This window comes from Lissotriton helveticus, chromosome 8 (assembly GCF_964261635.1).
Source record: "Lissotriton helveticus chromosome 8, aLisHel1.1, whole genome shotgun sequence".
Lineage (NCBI taxonomy): Eukaryota > Metazoa > Chordata > Amphibia > Caudata > Salamandridae > Lissotriton > Lissotriton helveticus.
The window spans coordinates 982,550,834-982,574,986 of record NC_136069.1 but is presented as its reverse complement, the minus strand read 5'-3'; the positions used below and the strand labels follow the sequence as shown (position 1 = coordinate 982,574,986).

Below are 24,153 nucleotides of genomic sequence, written 5' to 3'. Positions count from 1 at the left end.
CAAGATTGTTGGGGGCAGCACGTAAACAATTGGACCGGTGCGAATTTCTACACCTGTCTATGGTCGGGAGATGTAATATTCTTAAAATGCTAATCCTACCAAAAATATTATATTTCTTTCGTGCTGTGCCCTTGGAGATTTCCCGAACCAATCTTGCTCTATTACAATCCATATGTGCCAGGTTCTTATGGGCTCAAGGTAAAGCACGAAAAGCCATGCGGTATATGATACTGCCACGGCTGCAATGGGGGTGGGCTCTCCCGGATTTTACTTTGTACTATTATGCTTTTATGCTGCAGCATATGAATATATTATTAACTGGGGCAGAATTGACTTCTGTGACTGAATCCCCCTCTATTCATCAAATGCTGTTGGGTAGCGATGCAAAAAAACGACTTTTTATCAGTCTTGATAGAAGCTACTATAAGCGAACAAGATTTAAAGTTCTCAATGCTGCCTATAAGGTATGGCTAGTGGTTAGAAAGAAGTATAGGATGGAAAGGGTATCTGGTTATACTCCCCTAACTGCAACCACGCTTTTGCCATCGATATTTTGGGACCGGGTGGTGGATAATTGGCGAGATAAAGGGGTTTCTTTTGTTGGTGATTTATTTGTTGGTGAGGTATTAATGTCTTTTGATCTGTTAAGGGAGCAATTTCACCTGCCTCGGTGTGACTTCTTCCAATACCTACAAATCAGTGACTACTTGCTCAAAACACGATGCGAAATACAAACTAATCCCATTATTGAGGCTGTAAGGAGAAGTGCACGGATTGGTACACTGTATACCCTCTTGCTAGACATTTCCGAGAACGATCTGGAGGCTCAAAATCATAAATGGGATATTAGACTGGGGTGCTCTGGCACTCGGCTAGAAACTTCAATTGAATTAGCGGGGAGATTGTTTTTGTCAGCAAATCTCGCTACCCAACATAAAACAGTTTTCGATTTATACTATACCCCAGCTAAAATATCTCAATGGGGGAGTCTAACGAAGGTAAGTGTTTTCGCTGTGGGAGTGATGTCGCTGATGTGGTATATGTTTTCTATATGTGTGGGCACTTAAGTACTTTGTTTGGACATGTAGAAATGTTTCTAGCCGAGATTGTTGGTGGACCTGTACAACTATCTGCCGCTCAGGTATTGTTGGGGGTGGCTGGGGGATCAATAACAATCGATCAACCAGCCGGTAAATCACAATACCTGATTTTTCTAGCTACAGCTGTGGCCAGACTCTCTATTGCCTCAATGTGGTTGCAAAAGGATGCTCCTTCTTTTGAATTCTGGAGAGCCAGATTCTTGTCAATATTTAATATTGAATACAGTTTGTATGCTTTGAAAGGCACACGGAAAATGAAATTAGGGCGTGAGATCTCAGGACCAGTGCAGGCCTACATGGATGCATAAATTCTGTTAGTTTATTTATGTATTTATTTTTTCTGTTCGGCCTGAATAGTTCCTTTGGTATAGTAGCTGTTAGTTCCCTACATGCATATGTATTGGCAAAAATTCTCTCTCTTTCTTTTCTTCTTCTCTTTTCTTTTTACAAGGTTATGATTTCACGGGTATATGGTCAAATGTTGTATAGCAAAATAGTCTGCCAGGATTCTCATTTCATTTCAGTTTCTGTGTATCTCCTTTGGTATCATATGTGTTTTTGTTATGTGTCTTCAGGGATTTTTCAATAAAAAAACTAAAAAAAATTAAAAAGAAAAGTTGTATACAGCGTTTTAGTTGTTAAAGGTTAGCCTAAGCTCGAGCAGCATCTTTTGCCCCATTCTAAGTATCAACAATGGTGCAAATGAAATATGATTTTTTTTAAAGGACCCATATGGACTACAAATTGTTTTGTATCTTTTGTATTGTAAGTATACATTGGTTTAAAATCAATAAATATAACATACGTTTCATAGGAAATGTTGACTTCTTATTTCACTTGTCTATATCGAGTTCACCAAAAGTGTTCAGCAGATCGGCGAATGTAAAGTGTGCATTGAAGGACTAGCGATATGCATGTTTTAAGGGAAGGATTTATTATTTATATAACCTATACTTAATACTACTTTTCGGAGGGCTGAACAACTGAGTGGCTGCAAGTTTGTTTATTGGTTACAGAGTCTCTGTTCCTCTTAACGCTAGGACAGAAGGCACAGAAACCACGTGTCACATTTAGAGCCCAGCTTTCCAGGGAATGAGAAAGGTCTTTAAAGGGGACGAGGCGGGTGGTATTCAAAGTAAACTCAGTCACCCAGACTCAATAAAGAAATCAGGGTTAACAACTAAACTAACTCCGCCTTATACATTTAGAATTTTCGTTAAATATTTCTCCAAGGGCGCTGCTGAAGGCAAAACCCCAAAAAGTTTTCTTCTGCTTGCGTTTGGATTTTTCAGGTACAGCTGCTTCGTGGGGCTCATTAAAAGTTTGCAGATAAAAACCGGGGCTAAGCGATTTTTACACGTTTTATTGAAGCCGTCCATTGATGCTTAGGGGAAATGCATTTATCGCAGACTTGTAAGGTAATGCACGGAATGCAATTAAAGTCTTTTCACCGCGGGTGTATTAGGAGAAAGCAGTAAAAGGCAGGTAACCCTCTTTATGCGAGGGCTAAATTCAGAGCAACGTGTACTTCATAAAATTAAACAAGCGGACGATAAAGTGAACAGTGAGGGCAGAATCACCAGACAGCAAATACATGTCGGACATGAAACAGAGGAAAAAAACGGAGCAGACAGGAAAGCAAAGAAAACAGAACAAGGGAAGACAGGTAGTGTCTGACATTTGATCCCAGTCTTGGGGCCTCATTTATGAGGCCTTGCGTCAGTTTTGCGCTTCCGATGCGTCATTTTTTGTGACGCATCGGCGGCGTAAAACATGACTCCTGGTGCGCACTATTTACTAAGTGGCGCATCTAAGCAGATGCGTCACTTTGTAAACCCCTGCGCTACATTATACCTGCGTCAGGTATAATGTATGCAGAGGGGGTGTTCCCCCGCAAAAAGCCTCGTAATAGTGACTCAGTGAAATCTATGAGATTTCACTGCGTCACTTTTAGGACGCTGTTGCGTCAAAATCTTGAGCCTGCCTCACAGCAGGCGTAAGACTGACGCAAGCCCTTTCACGTGGGGCTTTCCCCATGTGAAAGGACGCATTGCTGGAGTTGCGTCACTTTTGTGACACACCCCAGCAATGCGTGACTTTTGCGCTTACAGATACGTCAGAAATACTGACGTATCTGTAACTCCTTGCGACATGATGCGTCATACTGTAAATATGACGCATCATTGGTGTCTCAAGGAGGACGCAGTGAAAAGTGACGCATCGCTGTTTTCACGCAGCGATCCCTCACTTTTCATAAATGAGGCCCTTGGAATTTACAGCTAACGCAAGGAGATAAGGAAAACAGAACAGGGTGGTTGGACAGGATTATTCACACAACGATTCCTTAATCACACAGTCAATCTGTACCATGTGACCCCTGGATTAGTATTCCAAACGAATTTATTTTTCTTTTTTATACATTTGTCAACAAATTTTGGAAAACAGACACAAACAGAACCACTGTCAGATCAAAAGGTTCATATATACAGTATCTACAAATGTACACATTTACAAACTTGCAACAATGAATTAAACAAAAATGATTTGACACACCAAAGAAAACAATAACATATACAATAGTCCAAATAAATTGCAATTATATACAGTGCAAAAAATAGTCCATAAACAGAACACGGGCACCAGTCCTAGGAATTGAAGAACCAGGTGACAGGCGGGATTGAGATTGAAAACAAGCCTGCCTGTCTGCAAATTCAGGACGAAATTGCAAGACTTGTCAACACTGCCAAAGAAGCAGGGATACTCGGACCAAAAGAATCAGAATATCTGGTGAAGCGTTACCCACGGACCCCACATCTGTACTTTCTCCCGAAAGTACATAAGGATCCTTTGACACCTCCAGGACGCCCGATAGTGTCCGGGTGCGATTCGGTGTTCGAACCCATCTCCAAATTCGTGGATGTATTCTTGAAACCCCTTGTGGTTCAGGTGCCATCCTATCTCAGAGATACCATGGATTTTATAAATAAGGTGGAAGGGTTGCCATTCGATTCCACATGCCAATTGCTAGCCACCATGGATGTGTCATACTTGTACACACAGATACCACAACAAGATGGCCTGGATGTCATGGAATTATACTTGGAGAACCGACCACGTCCACATAGGGTGCCTACCGAACTCATAATCTCCTTCGCAACTCTGGCTTTGAAGAAGAATTTCTTCACCTTTGAGGACGAGATGTTCTTACAAATCAAAGGCTCGGCAATGGGCTGTCCATTTGCCCCTGAGATGGCAATTCTGTTCATGGGCCAATTTGAGGAGAAATATGTTTTGAATAACAACCCCCACAGAGGTCACATTACCCAGTGGCTCCGTTTCATAGATCATGTGTGGTGTGTGTGGAACGGAACAGCGACACAACTTGAGGAATTCCACGTGTGGTTGAACGACAGGAGTCCAGACATAAAATTTAGCCTGACGTACCACGAAAAGTCCTTACCATTTTTGGATGTCGAGATATCAGTGAGAAATGGTGTGCTCTCGTGTTCACTGTACCCGAAGAAAACGGACAAGAATAATGCTTTGCATTATAAGAGCTACCACCCGCGAAGTCTAAGGGATAATCTCCCTTATGGACAGTATCTCCGGGTGAGACGTAATTGTACCACTATGCAACAGTTCGAGTTACATGGACAAGGACTTACTGCAAAATTACAAGAACGCGGTTACCCTCACAAGCTATTAAAACATTCTATGAAGAGAGCGAGATGGACACCAAGGGAACATCTCCTTGAGAAGAGACTCAGACCAACGACGGAAAGGATGGTATGTGTGTCCACTTTTGGTCCCCATACCAACCAGCTTCAAAAAATTATCAGAAAAAGTTGGCACTTGGTACAGGAAATACTGCCAGACATAGGCACACCACTCTTTGCCTTAAAAAAGAACAGGAGTATTGGCCAAATGATCACATCTACCCGCCCGCCTCCAAAAAAGCACTCACAAGGCACGATCTTTGGAGCGAACCCAGTGATGGGCCATCGGAAGTGCGGGACATGTTCGGTCTGTGACCTGACTATAGAGGGGTCACTGTTTACAGATGGCAATAAGTTCTGGCGCCACAATGAACATACGAACTGTAAGACAAAATACACTGTGTACGCTATCCAATGCCCGTGTAAAAAACTGTACATCGGAAAGACCACGCAGGAGGTGCGCCAAAGAATTATTCAACACCGCTCACGAATCAATAACAAGAACTTGACTGCTCCTCTTGTTTCCCATTTCCTGCAACAGAAACATTCAAGTCAGGATATAAGATGGACTGTCTTGGCGGCTATCAGGGGTGGCAGTGGAGATCCTGACCTTCGCCTTTCTCAAAAAGAGGCATATCTTATCCTGAAGTTTGACACATCCAATTCAGGTTTGAACGAGATGTCTGAAACTGTCAATCTATGAACTCGTCCGTGACTGAGGTTGTTGAGTTTGGCTGTGCTGCATTATCATAATTCTCACTGTGTACTTACCCTTTACCCCTCACTCAATCTCTACACACTATCCGCAGGGTCCCATAGGTCTATCATTGAGTTGCCTTGGACACTGAGTTATGGGTGGGTCCAGTGTTATAACGAACTTGAAGCGCCATGTGTGGTATTCACGATGTTAGTTTGCACAATGTACTGAGAATTTCCATGGTTTGAAGAGTATAATGATATGTACCACCTCAGTGAAAATAATGAGTTTGACGAAATTCAGTATTTTAGTATTTTTGTGTAAAGCTTTGTTAAATGTTTTCACAGCGCCGACCTTGTGAACATGCTCCGGATGCGGTCTAATGTCACCTTAATCTGTTGATAAAGCTGTACCAATGCCGCATGGTAATACTTGTGGCGGTCATCTAAGTATCAGGTTCCTTAAGAATATTAGGAGACTACAGATACCAGCATTCCATAGGGGCTGTATCCCGTTTTTTGACCACACCCCCTAATACTGTGACTCGGTTTTAAAATACTCAATGGTGTCCCGGCGCTCCACCTACAGACTGCTAGTCGTTTGGAGTGAGTGAGCAACAAAGATCCTTCTGAGGCTGGATTAATTTCCCCATTGAAGTAAGCAGACCGTGCGCAGCGTTTTGTAACAAGCTCTGCTGCCGCCCTTTGATCCTGGCGCTTATACAAAGCTGTTTTCTTTTCTAGCGGGCCAACCTTGCCTGCCGGGCTGAATTGAGGTCAGTGACCGGTCACTCTCTTCCCTTTGGTCCCTAGACTCAGGTAGGAACCTCGCGCCATATGACTCTGGCGAGTTGTGGGTGTGTTATTCTGTGGATTTGCGCTAAAATATAAAATATATATATATACCATATATTATTTTGTATCATCCATCCAGACCAACGCGCAATAATAATGTGAGCTGCTTTGATCCTCGAATGCTCTTGAAGTCTGACACCACGCCCAAAGTTCTGCACTGCGTTAACTGCAGGTATGATGCATATGCAGGTTAGACCCTGTGCTAATTATAGTGTGTCCTGATTACTTTTCCGCACTGAGCACCTTCCCATATGTTTTTTAGGTGTGACCACGAATCACCACATACCTACACTACGGCAATCTCTTGTGCCCACGTGCAGGTAAATATCTTTCACTTGTCCTGGAGTCAGAGTAGGCTCTTTACAGTACTATTTTGTACTTTTCTGACACCAATTCTGTACTTTTTTACAGAATCTTTCTCCCAGTCCCCGTCCTGAAGAGAACCTCGAACATTGAGGTTCGAAACGCGTTGACAATACCACCCTGTGGCTAAAACTAAGGGTGCCGCTAGGATGTAAATCATACTTCCACTCTGTACCATAGCTTCGCAACCCTGAAAAACATTATACCACAGGCTTTTGTAGACAGGCAGGCTTGTTTTCAATCTCAATCCCGCCTGTCACCTGGTTCTTCAATTCCTAGGACTGGTGCCCGTGTTCTGTTTATGGACTATTTTTTGCACTGTATATAATTGCAATTTATTTGGACTATTGTATATGTTATTGTTTTCTTTGGTGTGTCAAATCATTTTTGTTTAATTCATTGTTGCAAGTTTGTAAATGTGTACATTTGTAGATACTGTATATATAAACCTTTTGATCTGACAGTGGTTCTGTTTGTGTCTGTTTTCCAAAATTTGTTGACAAATGTATAAAAAAGAAAATTAAATTCGTTTGGAATACTAATCCAGGGGTCACATGGTACAGATTGACTGTGTGATTAAGGAATCGTTGTGTGAATAATCCTGTCCAACCACCCTGTTCTGTTTTCCCTATTGTTGAGATCCGGGTTGGGCAGTTGTAGGATCCGATACCTTCACTGTTTCACAGTTTGGTAGAGCGGGCGGTTGCTCGTATGGTGTTTCTTTACATTTCGACTTACAAACCTTAGGTCGATTTTGTACATTTATTGTTAAGAGGGGGGTGCGCCCTCCTGTCAAATAGACATGGCCGAACAGGACACTCTGTCGTTCAGTGAGGATCACATTAAAAAACTCCTCTCTGACTCCACCATTTTTTCTTCTGTTAAACTTAGCAGCACAGCCAAACAACTCAACTTTGCGGACAAATTGACGAGACTTCGAAAAAAACATGTTCGCACGGAACTCCATGGCCATTTCTTACTTGCTAATCTCCGAGCCGGAACCATTCCATGGGGTCTTCAAATCAAGAACGTTCCTGTCATCTTCACCGACGATCCGGTCTACCGCAAAGGCTTCAGCTTCATCAGTACTAAATGTAGTAGGGATTTGATGGTGCATACAGTGGAAACCGCCCAGAGAATCCTCAAAAAAGAAGAGGAGGAAATCGAAGAACAACTCCAAGCCATCAGAGACAACCACACGGAAAGTGAGGCCAAAGCCCTTCTGGAAAAGATTGAAAAAGAGTTGGTGACATTCAGGGATAATACCATCAATTTCAAAACGTCAAAGTTTGAGAAAGACCAAAAAAACTTTAACATTGAGACTGTGTATCCCTATTTGAAAGATGATTTCTATAGTAGACCTGACTCCATTAGATACCTGAACACCAATCAGGGTAGATCTAAGAGGAGATTCACTACATTCTCTGAGACATCTTCGTCTGAATCAACGGAGGACTCTGATGCGGGGGAAGGTACTTCGAATAGGAACCAACAAAACAGAAACACTCCAAAGAGGCCTTTTTTAGGGCAGGGCCAACAGCAGAAGCGGACGAGATTCAAACCCCAGTGGGAGATGACTACCCGCAAGAAACATTACAACTCGTAAAACCATCTGCTATCATCAATAACTCTGAAAAAGTACAGACAAGAGCGGAACAAGAAGTTTTGGAAATGGGTCTTTCGTTTGTACCAGGGGTCGCCATGGATTTTACCAAAATCAAACTGGAGGTCACGGAATTCTTCCGTAAAGTTCGTTTGCGATGGTTCTTCAAGGACTCTGGTGATCAAGTCCATTCAGAAGCCTCCGGCCTAAGGAACAAATCCTCCTTTTGTCCACCGAACCACAACGTTTCCAAAAACATCATAGCTTTTGAACGTTCAGTTATGTCCGCTTTGAATACATTGGAGAAGAAACGCCCTTTTGTCCCTAGAAACATCACCAAAAAACACAAAGAAGCCATTCAAGAACTTAAGACTCAACAGGAAGCAGTCATCAGGCAAGCTGACAAAGGAGGTGCAGTGGTTCTCTGGTCAAAAAACTTGTATCGAACTGAAGGTCGGAACCATGTGTATAATCAGGAGTGGTACCGACGGATCACCCATGATCCCACTCCGCAGATTCAGGACGAAATTGCAAGACTTGTCAACACTGCCAAAGAAGCAGGGATACTCGGACCAAAAGAATCAGAATATCTGGTGAAGCGTTACCCACGGACCCCACATCTGTACTTTCTCCCGAAAGTACATAAGGATCCTTTGACACCTCCAGGACGCCCGATAGTGTCCGGGTGCGATTCGGTGTTCGAACCCATCTCCAAATTCCTGGATGTATTCTTGAAACCCCTTGTGGTTCAGGTGCCATCCTATCTCAGAGATACCATGGATTTTATAAATAAGGTGGAAGGGTTGCCATTCGATTCCACATGCCAATTGCTAGCCACCATGGATGTGTCATCCTTGTACACACAGATACCACAACAAGATGGCCTGGATGCCATGGAATTATACTTGGAGAACCGACCACGTCCACATAGGGTGCCTACCGAACTCATAATCTCCTTCGCAACTCTGGCTTTGAAGAAGAATTTCTTCACCTTTGAGGACGAGATGTTCTTACAAATCAAAGGCTCGGCAATGGGCTGTCCATTTGCCCCTGAGATGGCAATTCTGTTCATGGGCCAATTTGAGGAGAAATATGTTTTGAATAACAACCCCCACAGAGGTCACATTACCCAGTGGCTCCGTTTCATAGATGATGTGTGGTGTGTGTGGAACGGAACAGCGACACAACTTGAGGAATTCCACGTGTGGTTGAACGACAGGAGTCCAGACATAAAATTTAGCCTGACGTACCACGAAAAGTCCTTACCATTTTTGGATGTCGAGATATCAGTGAGAAATGGTGTGCTCTCGTGTTCACTGTACCAGAAGAAAACGGACAAGAATAATGCTTTGCATTATAAGAGCTACCACCCGCGAAGTCTAAGGGATAATCTCCCTTATGGACAGTATCTCCGGGTGAGACGTAATTGTACCACTATGCAACAGTTCGAGTTACATGGACAAGGACTTACTGCAAAATTACAAGAACGCGGTTACCCTCGCAAGCTATTAAAACATTCTATGAAGAGAGCGAGATGGACACCAAGGGAACATCTCCTTGAGAAGAGACTCAGACCAACGAGGGAAAGGATGGTATGTGTGTCCACTTTTGGTCCCCATACCAACCAGCTTAAAAAAATTATCAGAAAAAGTTGGCACTTGGTACAGGAAATACTGCCAGACATAGGCACACCACTCTTTGCCTTAAAAAAGAACAGGAGTATTGGCCAAATGATCACATCTACCCGCCCGCCTCCAAAAAAGCACTCACAAGGCACGATCTTTGGAGCGAACCCAGTGATGGGCCATCGGAAGTGCGGGACATGTTCGGTCTGTGACCTGACTATAGAGGGGTCACTGTTTACAGATGGCAATAAGTTCTGGCGCCACAATGAACATACGAACTGTAAGACAAAATACACTGTGTACGCTATCCAATGCCCGTGTAAAAAACTGTACATCGGAAAGACCACGCAGGAGGTGCGCCAAAGAATTATTCAACACCGCTCACGAATCAATAACAAGAACTTGACTGCTCCTCTTGTTTCCCATTTCCTGCAACAGAAACATTCAAGTCAGGATATAAGATGGACTGTCTTGGCGGCTATCAGGGGTGGCAGTGGAGATCCTGACCTTCGCCTTTCTCAAAAAGAGGCATATCTTATCCTGAAGTTTGACACATCCAATTCAGGTTTGAACGAGATGTCTGAAACTGTCAATCTATGAACTCGTCCGTGACCGAGGTTGTTGAGTTTGGCTGTGCTGCATTATCATAATTCTCACTGTGTACTTACCCTTTACCCCTCACTCAATCTCTACACACTATCCGCAGGGTCCCATAGGTCTATCATTGAGTTGCCTTGGACACTGAGTTATGGGTGGGTCCAGTGTTATAACGAACTTGAAGCGCCATGTGTGGTATTCACGATGTTAGTTTGCACAATGTACTGAGAATTTCCATGGTTTGAAGAGTATAATGATATGTACCACCTCAGTGAAAATAATGAGTTTGACGAAATTCAGTATTTTAGTATTTTTGTGTAAAGCTTTGTTAAATGTTTTCACAGCGCCGACCTTGTGAATATGCTCCGGATGCGGTGTAATGTCACCTTAATCTGTTGATAAAGCTGTACCAATGCCGCATGGTAATACTTGTGGCGGTCATCTAAGTATCAGGTTCCTTAAGAATATTAGGAGACTACAGATACCAGCATTCCATAGGGGCTGTATCCCGTTTTTTGACCACACCCCCTAATACTGTGACTCGGTTTTAAAATACTCAATGGTGTCCCGGCGCTCCACCTACAGACTGCTAGTCGTTTGGAGTGAGTGAGCAACAAAGATCCTTCTGAGGCTGGATTAATTTCCCCATTGAAGTAAGCAGACCGTGCGCAGCGTTTTGTAACAAGCTCTGCTGCCGCCCTTTGATCCTGGCGCTTATACAAAGCTGTTTTCTTTTCTAGCGGGCCAACCTTGCCTGCCGGCCTGAATTGAGGTCAGTGACCGGTCACTCTCTTCCCTTTGGTCCCTAGACTCAGGTAGGAACCTCGCGCCATATGACTCTGGCGAGTTGTGGGTGTGTTATTCTGTGGATTTGCGCTAAAATATAAAATATATATATATACCATATATTATTTTGTATCATCCATCCAGACCAACGCGCAATAATAATGTGAGCTGCTTTGATCCTCGAATGCTCTTGAAGTCTGACACCACACCCAAAGTTCTGCTCTGCGTTAACTGCAGGTATGATGCATATGCAGGTTAGACCCTGTGCTAATTATAGTGTGTCCTGATTACTTTTCCGCACTGAGCACCTTCCCATATGTTTTTTAGGTGTGACCACGAATCACGACATACCTACACTACGGCAATCTCTTGTGCCCACGTGCAGGTAAATATCTTTCACTTGTCCTGGAGTCAGAGTAGGCTCTTTACAGTACTATTTTGTACTTTTCTGACACCAATTCTGTACTTTTTTACAGAATCTTTCTCCCAGTCCCCGTCCTGAAGAGAACCTCGAACATTGAGGTTCGAAACGCGTCGACAATACCACCCTGTGGCTAAAACTAAGGGTGCCGCTAGGATGTAAATCATACTTCCACTCTGTACCCTAGCTTCGCAACCCTGAAAAACATTATACCACAGGCTTTTGTAGACAGGCAGGCTTGTTTTCAATCTCAATCCCGCCTGTCACCTGGTTCTTCAATTCCTAGGACTGGTGCTCGTGTTCTGTTTATGGACTATTTTTTGCACTGTATATAATTGCAATTTATTTGGACTATTGTATATGTTATTGTTTTCTTTGGTGTGTCAAATCATTTTTGTTTAATTCATTGTTGCAAGTTTGTAAATGTGTACATTTGTAGATACTGTATATATGAACCTTTTGATCTGACAGTGGTTCTGTTTGTGTCTGTTTTCCAAAATTTGTTGACAAATGTATAAAAAAGAAAAATAAATTCGTTTGGAATACTAATCCAGGGGTCACATGGTACAGATTGACTGTGTGATTAATGAATCGTTGTGTGAATAATCCTGTCCAACCACCCTGTTCTGTTTTCCCTATTGTTGAGATCCGGGTTGGGCAGTTGTAGGATCCGATACCTTCACTGTTTCACAGCAAGGAGATAAGGACAGGACCAAGAGTGTCAAATGCTTTTCAAGAAAGAAGAAAGTAGCCCCTTAAACACATACTAAAATGGTAACCAGTGTATTTAAATTGTACTTAGTCTCTGCTCTCTGGGAGTGATAAACACAGCATGAGGCATGACAAGTGCATGCCATGAACAAGTGAGGTGAAAGAATGGGACAGTGACAATGCAGTCAGCAAATGGGAAACCTCTGGGTAGGCTGTAACCTCACAGAGTAGATACAGCATATATGAAAGAGAGAACGCAAGCGCTGTCTAGCCGAGACCTAAAAATACTGTCTACCTGACTATTTTAAATCTTCATTTCTGTCCATTGTGGGACGAACAGCAAATCTGAGTGAAATGCGACTACATTTTCTTTCCCAATTAAGCCATGTCTTAAGAAGAAAAGCTCTGTCCATGTAATATCTCCCCTCAGATAGTTGCAGAAATCTGTTGAAGGTGCAAACAAGCCCCTTCCCACTAAATGTATTCACCAGTACACAACACCTGTTAGGCAACAGGAGTATTACAGTTCAGCAAATGGCAGGCTGTACTGTGAAGCTATTTCTGGTTTACACCCCTATAGAGTTATTGAATTATTTCCTCAATCGAAGTTGCATTTTTAGCAAAGCATTAGATGAAAAATAGAAGAAAACTGCCTTTCTCTAAAGTGACAAGAGATTAGAACTTACAAAATGGGGCCAACAGTGCTAGGTGTACATACCTCACCTCTGCAATTCCAGCAAGAGTTCATCTTCCCTGCTTCGCACATCGTTAAGATTGGGTATTGCAAAGTGATGAGGTACTCCGAGTTCAGAAGGGGTGAATGGAACATAGAATATGCCTATTGTTTCATTATACACAACTCCAATACCTCACTATCTATTAATGTTGCAATCCGCTTTTTAGGGTCACCACTCCAATCGGTATAAAAACAACTGAGTAAAGTGCTGAAGACACACTGTAGTATTTCTGGCCATAAAATGCCAATGAGCATCACTGCATGTGTTCGAGACAACACCTGGAGAAACATAAGTTTTCCACTGCAGAGATGTCTCATTAAGATTTTATCAGCCAGAAAGGATGTCTTTACATGAGGAGGCTAACATATATTCAGCCATTCTAACAATACTCCGGGAAGTCAACTGTTAAGTTACCATGGTCCAAATTAAATAATTAAATTGTTCAAATCCCATTAAAGTGAAGCAAATAATATGGTATCAGGAGGAGGAAGGAACATGTAATTCCGATCAATATCTACAAATGCATCAAACACTGGATGGACCTTGTGTGCAGTAATTCAACAAATGGAACAACAAAAGAATTTCTCGTTCTCCTCAGTTGTTCAAAGAGATATTAAAAGCCCTCAATTGGCGCCTTTCTGTAGTAAATCAGGTTGCTGGTTGAAGGGGGTGAAACCCTACTCAAGCGCAACTATAATTCTTGTCAGGGTGAAACACAAGCAAACCCCAAATTAACCTGTGCTCAACCCTCTGGAAATTTGGAACAATAGTAGTCAGTTTTAACTTAGGAGCAATATGTAAAGAATTTATATAGCACTTGAAATAGTAATAAAATCAAAACACAACATAATAAAAATCCCACACCAATTTAGATAAATAGAGTAGATACATTTTAATAAGGACAACAAGACCAAAATTACAAAAATCCAATCAGTAGTCCCAGAGATATAAAATGCTTAAGATTTAGGTGAAAATAGCCCCAAAAAGCCCAACGTGCCAATCACAGCGATCTGCTCTTTCGAGACCGGGAGAAAGCCACAAGTTCAGGGCGACCACGATGGAGCATGGGCCTGATACAGGGAGGAGGTTAGTACAGCTTAAAAGTTACCTTCTCAGTTCAGAGCCATAAAAATTAAATTTCGCTGTGGAGGGGCCACAAGGAGCAGGGAAGCATCATAGTGTTCGTTGACATAGCAAGAAGAGCATGCTAGGCATTGCAGACGTAATCTCTGTAGCTTGAAGACCCCGTTGTGGTCAGAACAGTTGGAACGGAGCTTTGGGTTGCTGCTCTCCCCAAGCGGTCGATGCTGTAGCGTGAAGAGTTGGGCTGACAGAACTTCACATTGGCAGGTTGTGCGAGCGACAATATTTTGGTGCTAACATGCCCGTTTGCAGTTGCTAAAATCCCAAAAACCTCAATTCAGCTCCCCTGAAGCCACATTAAGGGTCCAGGACTTGAAGATCCCCACTTGGGGGGGGAACATCCTTTACAACGCGGATGTTACCCCGCAGTGCAGTTACGCCGCGTCTTTTACAACGCAAGTCGTTACTACGACTTGCGCTGGATGGTGCTGTGGGATAAGGAATCTTGTAATTTTATATTCCAACACCTTCCCTACTGTTACGGGGACTGGTGTTGGAATATAAAATTATAAGATTCCGAAATCCGCACCCTCCAACGCAAGTCATTGTAACAACTTGTGTTGTAAAATCTGCGATATAAAGTACCGCGTTGAAAACAACCGCGTTGTACTGACATACATCCCTGTTGGGGGACAGGGACTTGCTTCATCTGGGTCTGGTGGTTGGGAATCTGTTATGTCCCTGGGCTGCAAACAGGAGCCAGCATGATAGCCCTTGGAGTCCTTCTGGGAGTCCTGGGATTCGGTGCAGGTCCAATCTCTCTGACACAGGCAGGAGGGCAGCTGCATGCAGCAAGGCAGCAGTCCATCAAGGCAATTGTTCACAGGGAAGCAGTCCAGCAGAGTGGCAGTCATTTTAGTAGATCAGCAGTCTTTCTTCCTGACACAATTGCTACAGGTCTAGAGGTCTACTAAAGAGTTGGTTTCTGTGGTCCAATTTTTATACCAGGTGCCTGCTTTGAGGTGGGAGAAGCTTCTCAAGGTTTCCCTGTGAAGTGCACAGGTTTTCTGCCTCCCCTGCTCTGGCACAACTAAGCGCTCTCTTGTGTGTTGCTGTCTAGGAGGAATACGCTAAGCCCAACTGCCAACTACTCCAAGTTATGTGACCCAAGTTATGTGACCCAGAGACAGGCTGCAGGCACTAAATGGCTAAAAGTGACATTTTCAAAATTGTAATCAAAATTCCCGCGTAACCATGACAGAGGATTTTCATTACAATTCCAAAGACACCAAACATGAATTGTTTACTTGTTCCCATTTGGATGTAACAGCTTATAACATGTAAGAAGGAAGTAGCATTTAATTTACAGGTCCTGGACACACGTAGTGCCAACGTACTATGGATGTACAGGTTAATTAAACAGGCTAATTCAGTGTAAGCCAATTCTACCATGTTTTAAGGCGAGGGCACAATCACTTTAGCACTGTATTGTAATGAAAGATGATGCGTAGTCTGGGTCTTGTAGTTACACCAAGTATATTTATTCTTAAGTTACAGAAAGATAGTAAGTTCATTAAGTGCCTCTTAAGTTGCCCCACCAGGAGCAGCCTCCTGGCTGCTCAGCCATCCAGATCAACTGACCCTCCACTCCAAACAAACACACACCAACATTCTACATGACCTCATCACAAGCTGAGCAGGTAGGCAGAGAACTATTGAAAGGAGAGTGCAGCAGGTAAAGGAAGACTACAACACATCTCCCCCATTATAATATGAAAAACAAATAGAAAGTGTGAAGCTGTTAGACACACGTTAGAGCACAGGAGGATGCAGTGAAAGCAGTGAAAAGAAAAGGGACATCACCTCCGATTGCTATGAAGACCATAACAGACAAATGTAAGGAAGTAGTGTAGTGGAACAACAAAAGAGAGAGGAAAGATGCATGAAATAAAACATGTCACCTACCCCCTTGATAACACCATGAAATAAAACATACTACACATCCTACCCCCTTACTCAAAAATGCATAGAGATGGTAAAACACACAAATGACAGAAAAAAAACATGTAATACACCCTACTCTCTGATAAAATAAGGAAAACAAGGAATGCAAGTAAAAAAAAATACAATCAAAAAAACTACATACTGCGTTTCCAAGAAAAACACACCACACGGTGTACCTAAACGCTACATGACAGAGCCAACACCCATAAAGAAAAAACTATGGGTAACTGTAAATCCAAAACTAACCAAATAAGATTACTTAGAACTCAAGGCAAACATATGATGGGTCACCCTGCCAACTGCAAATCCAAAACACCGACCCATGAACACTTCGAAACAAAGGCAAGCACACCGCGAGCCACGCCAACCCAAAAGCAACACACCCTGGGCACTCCTTCACCCAAAGGAAAACAAATTATGGGAATAACTAATCCCAAGATAGACAAAATTTTTTGGGAATACAACACCCAAAGGAAAACAAATTATGGGAATAAGTAATCCCAAGATAGTCAAAATTTTTTGGGAATACATACCCAAAGGAAAACAAATTATGGAAAACGCCATGCCCACGGCAAACATCTGATAGGTTTCTTTAGACCTAAGGTAAACAGATTTTGGGAAACTAAACCCACGGAAAACAAAGTATGGATTACTAAAACCCACGACAAACCAAAATTAGGGATATCTTATAACCCATGACACACACGTACAACTGTGAAAAGAACACACCAGCAGAGGCAAGAGAAACACCACACACATTTACCAACCACCACACCAGAAAACAAGAGACAAAAACTACAAATGACCAGCAAAAATAATAAAGTCTCATGCTCCGGTGAGCTGTCTCAAGTAAGGAATGTTGTAAATACGGGAAGATTTGCGACGTCTTCCATAAAAACAACACCATTCCGATAATACTCCACACAACGTAAAAACAAGCATACAACTGTTACATGCCCCCAAAACAATGTTGTGAAAACCAAAATGTAAACATCACAAGGTAGATAGTAACACAACAAACTAAAACAATAAACGTGGTCACCGTGGTCAAGATAGATGAGCGATACCTCACCCGAAAGTCCAATCTAAGTAAAAGAATGAGCGATACCTCACCCGAAAGTCCAGTCTATGTGGAGATGAGCGATACCTCATCCGAAAGTCCAAAACTTCGCCCAAAAGTCTAATTCAAGTAATCATTCATCCATAGTCCAGGTGGTGCAGGTTAAATCCAGAGTATGTCCAAAATTGCGTCAGAAGCAACACCACCAACTCGAGATGACACCACATAAAGTTTTTGGCAGGGGCTCGCTTTGGCCCACAAGGTGAAAACCCACGAAATCCAGAGTTCATGCAAGGGACCTGATAGACGTCGTGAACCAAAACGGAAAACAAAAACATTGCGATCTCCATACTTCAATGCTAAACGTCGTGGTTCTCATCACAACAAAGGGATTCTTCCCAATGTGCCAAGATGGCCGCCACAGCGTCGTTCAGCGTCGCTTTCTAAAGGAAATAGGGCACGCTTAGGCGCTGAACATGACGCCGACGTGACGGAGGTAGCCTTCTCAAATCAAACGTCACAAGGGTCAAAGGAGACCTTCACCAACACTACGAAGAATTCCAAAGATGTCATCATTCCAGGCATGCAGGCGAACTGGAAAGAGCTCCAAGGACCAACCGTCACTCACAAGAAAAACGGTGAGTCTGCTAGCACAGAAAGAAACGCTGGCTCGATTTTTAAGGTTAAAAGTCTCTTTAGCTGGCAAAACACGCTGCAAGCGCGTCTCTTCCACAGTCAAGACACGCTTTCACTTCCACTGCCAAAACGCGCTGCGCATAGCTAAAAGATTTTGAAATCCACAAACAAGATGCGCTGTTTACTCCAGCCCCATAGCGCTGCCTTAAAACATAAACGCTGGGTGTTAAACACCGTGAAAGATTCCAGGCACAAGACGTGAGGGTTCACAAAACATCAGCTGCGTGTGAACCTTTCAAATCAGACTAGATCTGCTGCATATTTACTCTTTCTGCACACGATGTTGCGCTTTTCCACTCTGCCTCAAAGGTCAACTTTTCCACACAATGAACATCAGGAAATGTCACACGCCGTTATGCAGAATTAATCCTTAGGTTAGCAGGCAAACCGATCACAAATGGGAACACTCACCCAAGTTCAACAAGCACTGGCACATCCACGTTGGGGCCGACCGGTCTATGGTCACTGGTGGGGCATGTGGACAGCCAGTTTGCTTCTCTTACGTGCGCTTCTTCAGTTTCTTATGGACAGACAGTTGGCTTCTTTTGCTTGCTCTTCTTCAGTTTCGTATTGACAGTCAGTTAGCTTCTTTTTGCACTCCTCCAGTTCCATATGTATACGCCAATTCAATGTAGATCACGTAAGTTCTCCAACTCGTCACCAGTATTGTAATGAAAGAAGATGCGTAGTCTGGGTCATGTAGTTACACCAAGTATATTTATTCTTAAGTTACAGAAAGATAGTAAGTTCATTAAGTGCCTCTTGTGTTGCCCCACCAGGAGCAGCCTCCTGGCTGCTCAGCCATCCAGATCAACTGACCCTCCACTCCAAACAAACACACACCAACATTCTACATGACCTCATCACAAGCTGAGCAGGTAGGCAGAGAACTACTGAAAGGAGAGTGCAGCAGGTAAAGGAAGACTACAACACACTGGTTAATAATGATAACGTGCACCGAGTTTTAAGGACAACAATTAAATCAGCAAAAAACAGGAGGGTAAATGCAATCGGTTTAGAGGTGGCCCAGTGGAGATGGCCACGTCCAACAAAAGACATTTGGAGAGTAGAGAGTTTTGAAGGGAGAACGGACAGTTTGCAAGTTTGATCAGGGATGTATTGGGGATGATTGGTGAGCCTGGGAAGGAGAATGGACTGTCTTGGGGGAGAGAAGAGACAACAGTGGGAGAGCAGATAGACTGGATTGGAAAGAAGTGAGACTGGGGAAGAGTGGAGAGGCTAATGGGAGAATGAACTGACTCAGAGGTACAGTCAACTAATTATGAGGACCAGCAGACACATTGGGAGGGAGAGCAGAGAAATGGAGAGAGTGGAGAGACTCAGAGGGGAAGATGACAGACTAGGAGTAAGGAGAGAATGGAAGAGCAGAGAGACTAGGAGGGACAGTATACTGTCTGAAAGGAAAAGCAGGGAGATGGACAGAGTTGCAGGACAGAAACAGAGTGGACAGTTTTGTGGAGAATAGAGAAATGAAGAAGGAAGCTGAGATGGAGAATGAAGTTTGAGGGAAAGCAAAGACATTGAGGGGGAGCTGATAGGCTTTTGAGTAGACTATGGATCCTGGGGGTAAGTAGAGAGACAGGGAGGGAAAATGGACGGTCTGGAAGAGCAGAAACATTGGAGCAGGAGAAAAGGGACTGGCGCGGTGAGTGGAGATACTGTTGAAGAGAGCATTCAGTCCTGGGAAAAAGTAGAGAAATACTGGGAAAATGGACAGATAGTGAGGAACAGGGAATAGACTAGAAGGCACAGCAGAAAAAATGGGAAGTACAGCAGGTTGATTAGGAGGAATGAAGGTATCAAGTCAAATATTCCCCCTCCCTCCACTTCATTTTGTGACATTGTCCCGCCTAACAATTCTTATCACCTTGACCAATTAGCCTTGTTATCTGAGGAGACTTTTTTTTCTATTCTCCCCAGCATTAAATTTGGCTCTCCTGCAGATGTCTGCCCGGCTTACATCATGGGCGACATTTTCCGGACCTGCCCCGTTCCCCCCCTGACTTTTCTCAATGCGTCCCTTAAAACAGGTACTGTTCCTTCTTCCCATAAAGCAGCAATGATTGTTCCCATTCTAAAAAAGCCGGGCGCTGACCCTACTATGCCAGCCAACTACTGTCCCATTTCCCTTCTTCCCTATTTGGCAAAGGTGTTGGAGCGGCATATTACACTCACCCTTAGTTCTTTTATCGAGTCTAGTGGGTACCTCGCTCCCTCTCAAGCGGGTTTTCGTCCCCTTCATTCCACCGAAAAGGTGGTAGTGTCCGTCATGGACACACTTAGAGAGGGGCTTGATTCCAATCTCCCACAAGCACTGATTCTCCTAGATTTATCCGCCGCCTTCGACACGGTTGATCACACCATCCTTCTTTCCCGTGTCGAGGCGGCGGGCATCGGGGGTTCTGCCCTCACTTGGGTGACCTCATTTCTCAGTGATCGCACCCAAGCCGTCCATCTGGCAGACTTTTCCTCAGCGGCTCAAAAAGTACAATGTGGTGTTCCTCAGGGCTCGTCTCTTTCCCCTCTTCTCTCTAACTTATATATTTTTCCACTTGTTTTTGCTTTACAGCAGATGGAGGTCACAGTATTCAATTACGCTGATGACCTCCAACTTATTTTCATTCTGTCTAACTCCTCTCATTCCATTCACAGCTTCCAGTCAGTGATGGTCTTTATCAGGGATTGGATGAGTTCGAACCATCTGAAACTCAACCCTGATAAGACCGAACTTGTCCTGACTGGAGGTAAACTCAATCCTTGGTCCTCTGCTTTCTGGCCCCCCTCACAGGTCCTTCCCCCTCTCCTTCCTCTTCTGTCAAAACTCTGGGGATCACTCTTAAGCAACATCTTACCCTTCATTCACATGTTAGTACGGTGGTCTCCTCTTGTTTTTAGGTCTCGCCTGTCAATGCGCATGCGCATTGAGCAGAGCGAGACTATGGGGGCTTAAACAAAGCTTACCTACACTGGCGATTCACTGGCGATTTGATGAAGTGCATGTGCACTTTTAACTCAATGCGCAAGCGCAATTAGTTAAAATGCGCGTGCACAGCATCAAATCGTCAGCTTAGTGCCGCCAGCAGCTCTTCCCGCTCCGCCCCCTGCTGCATCAAAGGCTTGGCGCTCTGCCTCAGCCCAGCCATTCTCCTCCCCTAATTACCCCCTGCTGCATCAAAGGCTTTTTCACGGCCGGCCGGCCGTGCTTTCAGTTTCACGGCTGGCCGGCCGTGTCTCCTTTTCTTTTTTTTTTTTTAATCCGCTGCATGTTCACTTCTTATCATAGTTTTGCCGTTTCTAAGTTCTATCAATCACAGGCTTTATAACTCTTCTTATCATAGTTTTGCCGTTTCTAAGTTCTATCAATCACAGGTTCTACTGTTATCATTTTATTTGAACTGAATTTCCCAACCTCAGAAGCATGAACGCCTAAATAAGTCTTACTGAGATTCAATCTCATAACCTGCAGATCATGGAAGATGTGAGATACATTTTTAATGTGATGCAATATCTTGCTGGCATCCTGAGCTTGACTCATCTAATCAGAATGCTTAGAATGCTTGCATTAAGTAACTACTATTTGCCTGCCTTGTAGTATTAATGTTGGGGACATGAAGCGTATGGAAACAGCATTGTAATGCGCTCACTAGTAATCTCCCCATCACTTACACCACCGCATCCACCACCGCATCCACCACCACATCCACCGCCACATCCACCACCACCACCACATCCACCACCACCACATCCACTACCACATCCACCACCACATCCACCACCACATATCCACCGGCACATCCACCGGCACATCCACCACCACATCCACCACCACATCCACCACCACATCCACCACCACATCCACCACCACATCCACCACCACCACCACCACATCCACCACCACTACATCCACCACCGCATCCACCACCACCACATCCACCACCACTACATCCACCACCACTACATCCACCACCACTACATCCACCACCACCACATCCACCACCACATCCACCGCCACATCCACCACCACTACATCCACCACCGCATCCAACACCACTACATCCACCACCGCATCCACCACCACTACATCCACCGCCACATCCACCACCACCACATCCACTACATCCACCGCCACATCCACCACCACATCCACCACCACTACATCCACCACCGCATCCACCACCACTACATCCACCACCGCATCCACCACCACTACATCCACCACCACCACATCCACCGCATCCACCATCACATCCACCATGACATCCACCGTCACATCCACCGCCACATCCACCGCATCCACCATCACATCCACCATGACATCCACCGCATCCACCATCACATCCACCATCACATCCACCGCCACATCCACCACCATCGCATCCACCACCACATCCACCACCATCGCATCCACCACCATCGCATCCACCACCATCGCATTCACCACCACATCCACCACCACATCCACCTGACAAAGGTATTAATTTTGCTATTTTCAAAACCAACACATAAATAAAAAAAAATAAAACTTTCCTAATGCGAGACCTATTGCATTTTCAATGCTTGTTTCATGTTGCGGACTATCCGCAAGATATCACGTTTTTTCTCCACCTCCGCCCTCAAGCTCATAGTCATGGCGATGGTTCTCTCTCGCCTTGACTATGGCAACGCACTGTATAATGGTATCCCCAGTTACGCCCTCCGCCGGCTTCAGCTGGTGCAGAACCAAGCTGCTCGCTTGGTTGTTAGTCCACCCAGATTTGAACACATCACAACGTCTCTCTGCTCTCTGCATTGGCTCCCGATAAAAGAAAGAGCCCTGTTCAAACTTGGATGCCTGACTTTTCAGGCCCGCGCCGGGACAGCCCCTGCCTTTATCAAGGCCAACATCCATCATTACATTCCGGGCAGGCAATTGCGCTCCTCCTCCCTTTCTCTCTTAGTTGTACCTCGTTTCAAGAAAAGTAGGACAGGAGGCTGTAAGTTTTCTGTCCTTGCCCCGTCCTTTTGGAACTCCTTGCCCCTTCCTATTCGAACTTCTGTATCTTACATGGAGTTCTGTAGGAGACTGAAAACTCATCTTTTCTCACAGGCTTTCTCACCCTAACTAAATTGGTCCCCCCTGTTAAAGCTGTATCGCCCCCGCAGCGCCATGAAACCGCTAGGTAAACGTGCGCTATACAAATATTTTAAAATTCAAATTCAAATTCAAGGCACGCTCAGGAAAGATAGCAAAACATGGAAGAATATGCAGGATGTGCAAAAACTGGGAGGCCTGATAGGAAAATGCAGCTAGGCTAGGAGAAAAATGGGAAGACTCACAGGAAAATCAAGAGATTAGGGGAAATTAACAGGCGCATGGAGAGAATATTTTGACTGAGCAAAGTAGACAGTCTCAGAAAGAGAACAACGTAATGGAGAATAATGGGTAGGGTCTGGAGAATGTAAGCAGACTATATTCAGAATGAGGAGAGTGGGGGATATTGGCCAGAGCTGGGAAGCAGAAAGGCTGAGAAGAAAGTGGTCAGACTCACTGACTTATGGGTGGACTAGGAGAAAGCAGGCATAACAATAGGAAAGGAGGCAGACTTGAGTAAGAACACGCAGCTTGGAAGCAAGTGGATAGGAAGAGGTGACAGTGGAATGCTTAGAGGCCTTTAGCACATACTAGAAGGAGTACAAGGGTGGGTTGAGATTTCAAGACAGGTGGTAGTGAGGCTTGGTGGGACAGATGAGTGCTCTTGGGGACTCTTGCAGACTCGCAGATGTGTAACAGAGGTTCTGCATACAGGCCGTGAGGGCCTTTTAGGGGTCAATAGATGTCTTGTGCACAGAATATCATCCAAAGGCAGTAAAAGCAGAGGAGCTGCTGCCTTGCAGATGCATCAACTTTACAGATTGACCACAAGTCTTCAGCTCTTAATGAGCAAATGATAGGACTGGTTTTAAACATGAGGTGTAGGTCAAAGTATTTAAGTTCCTGTCTACCTATTAAGTGCTGACTGAGCGGGCTCAGTGAAAAATGGGTATGAAGGCAGACTAATAGGGAAAAAGAAGGCCAGCTAAACCTTCCAGGAAAAACAGC

At 44.1% G+C, this 24,153-nt stretch overlaps 1 protein-coding gene across 7 annotated transcripts in view; it reads right to left on the bottom strand.

Annotated features, from left to right (window-relative positions):
- Positions 1 to 24,153, bottom strand: part of DMD (dystrophin) — a 6,826,337-nt gene that overhangs the window by 5,301,142 nt on the left and 1,501,042 nt on the right. The window lies entirely within an intron of this gene.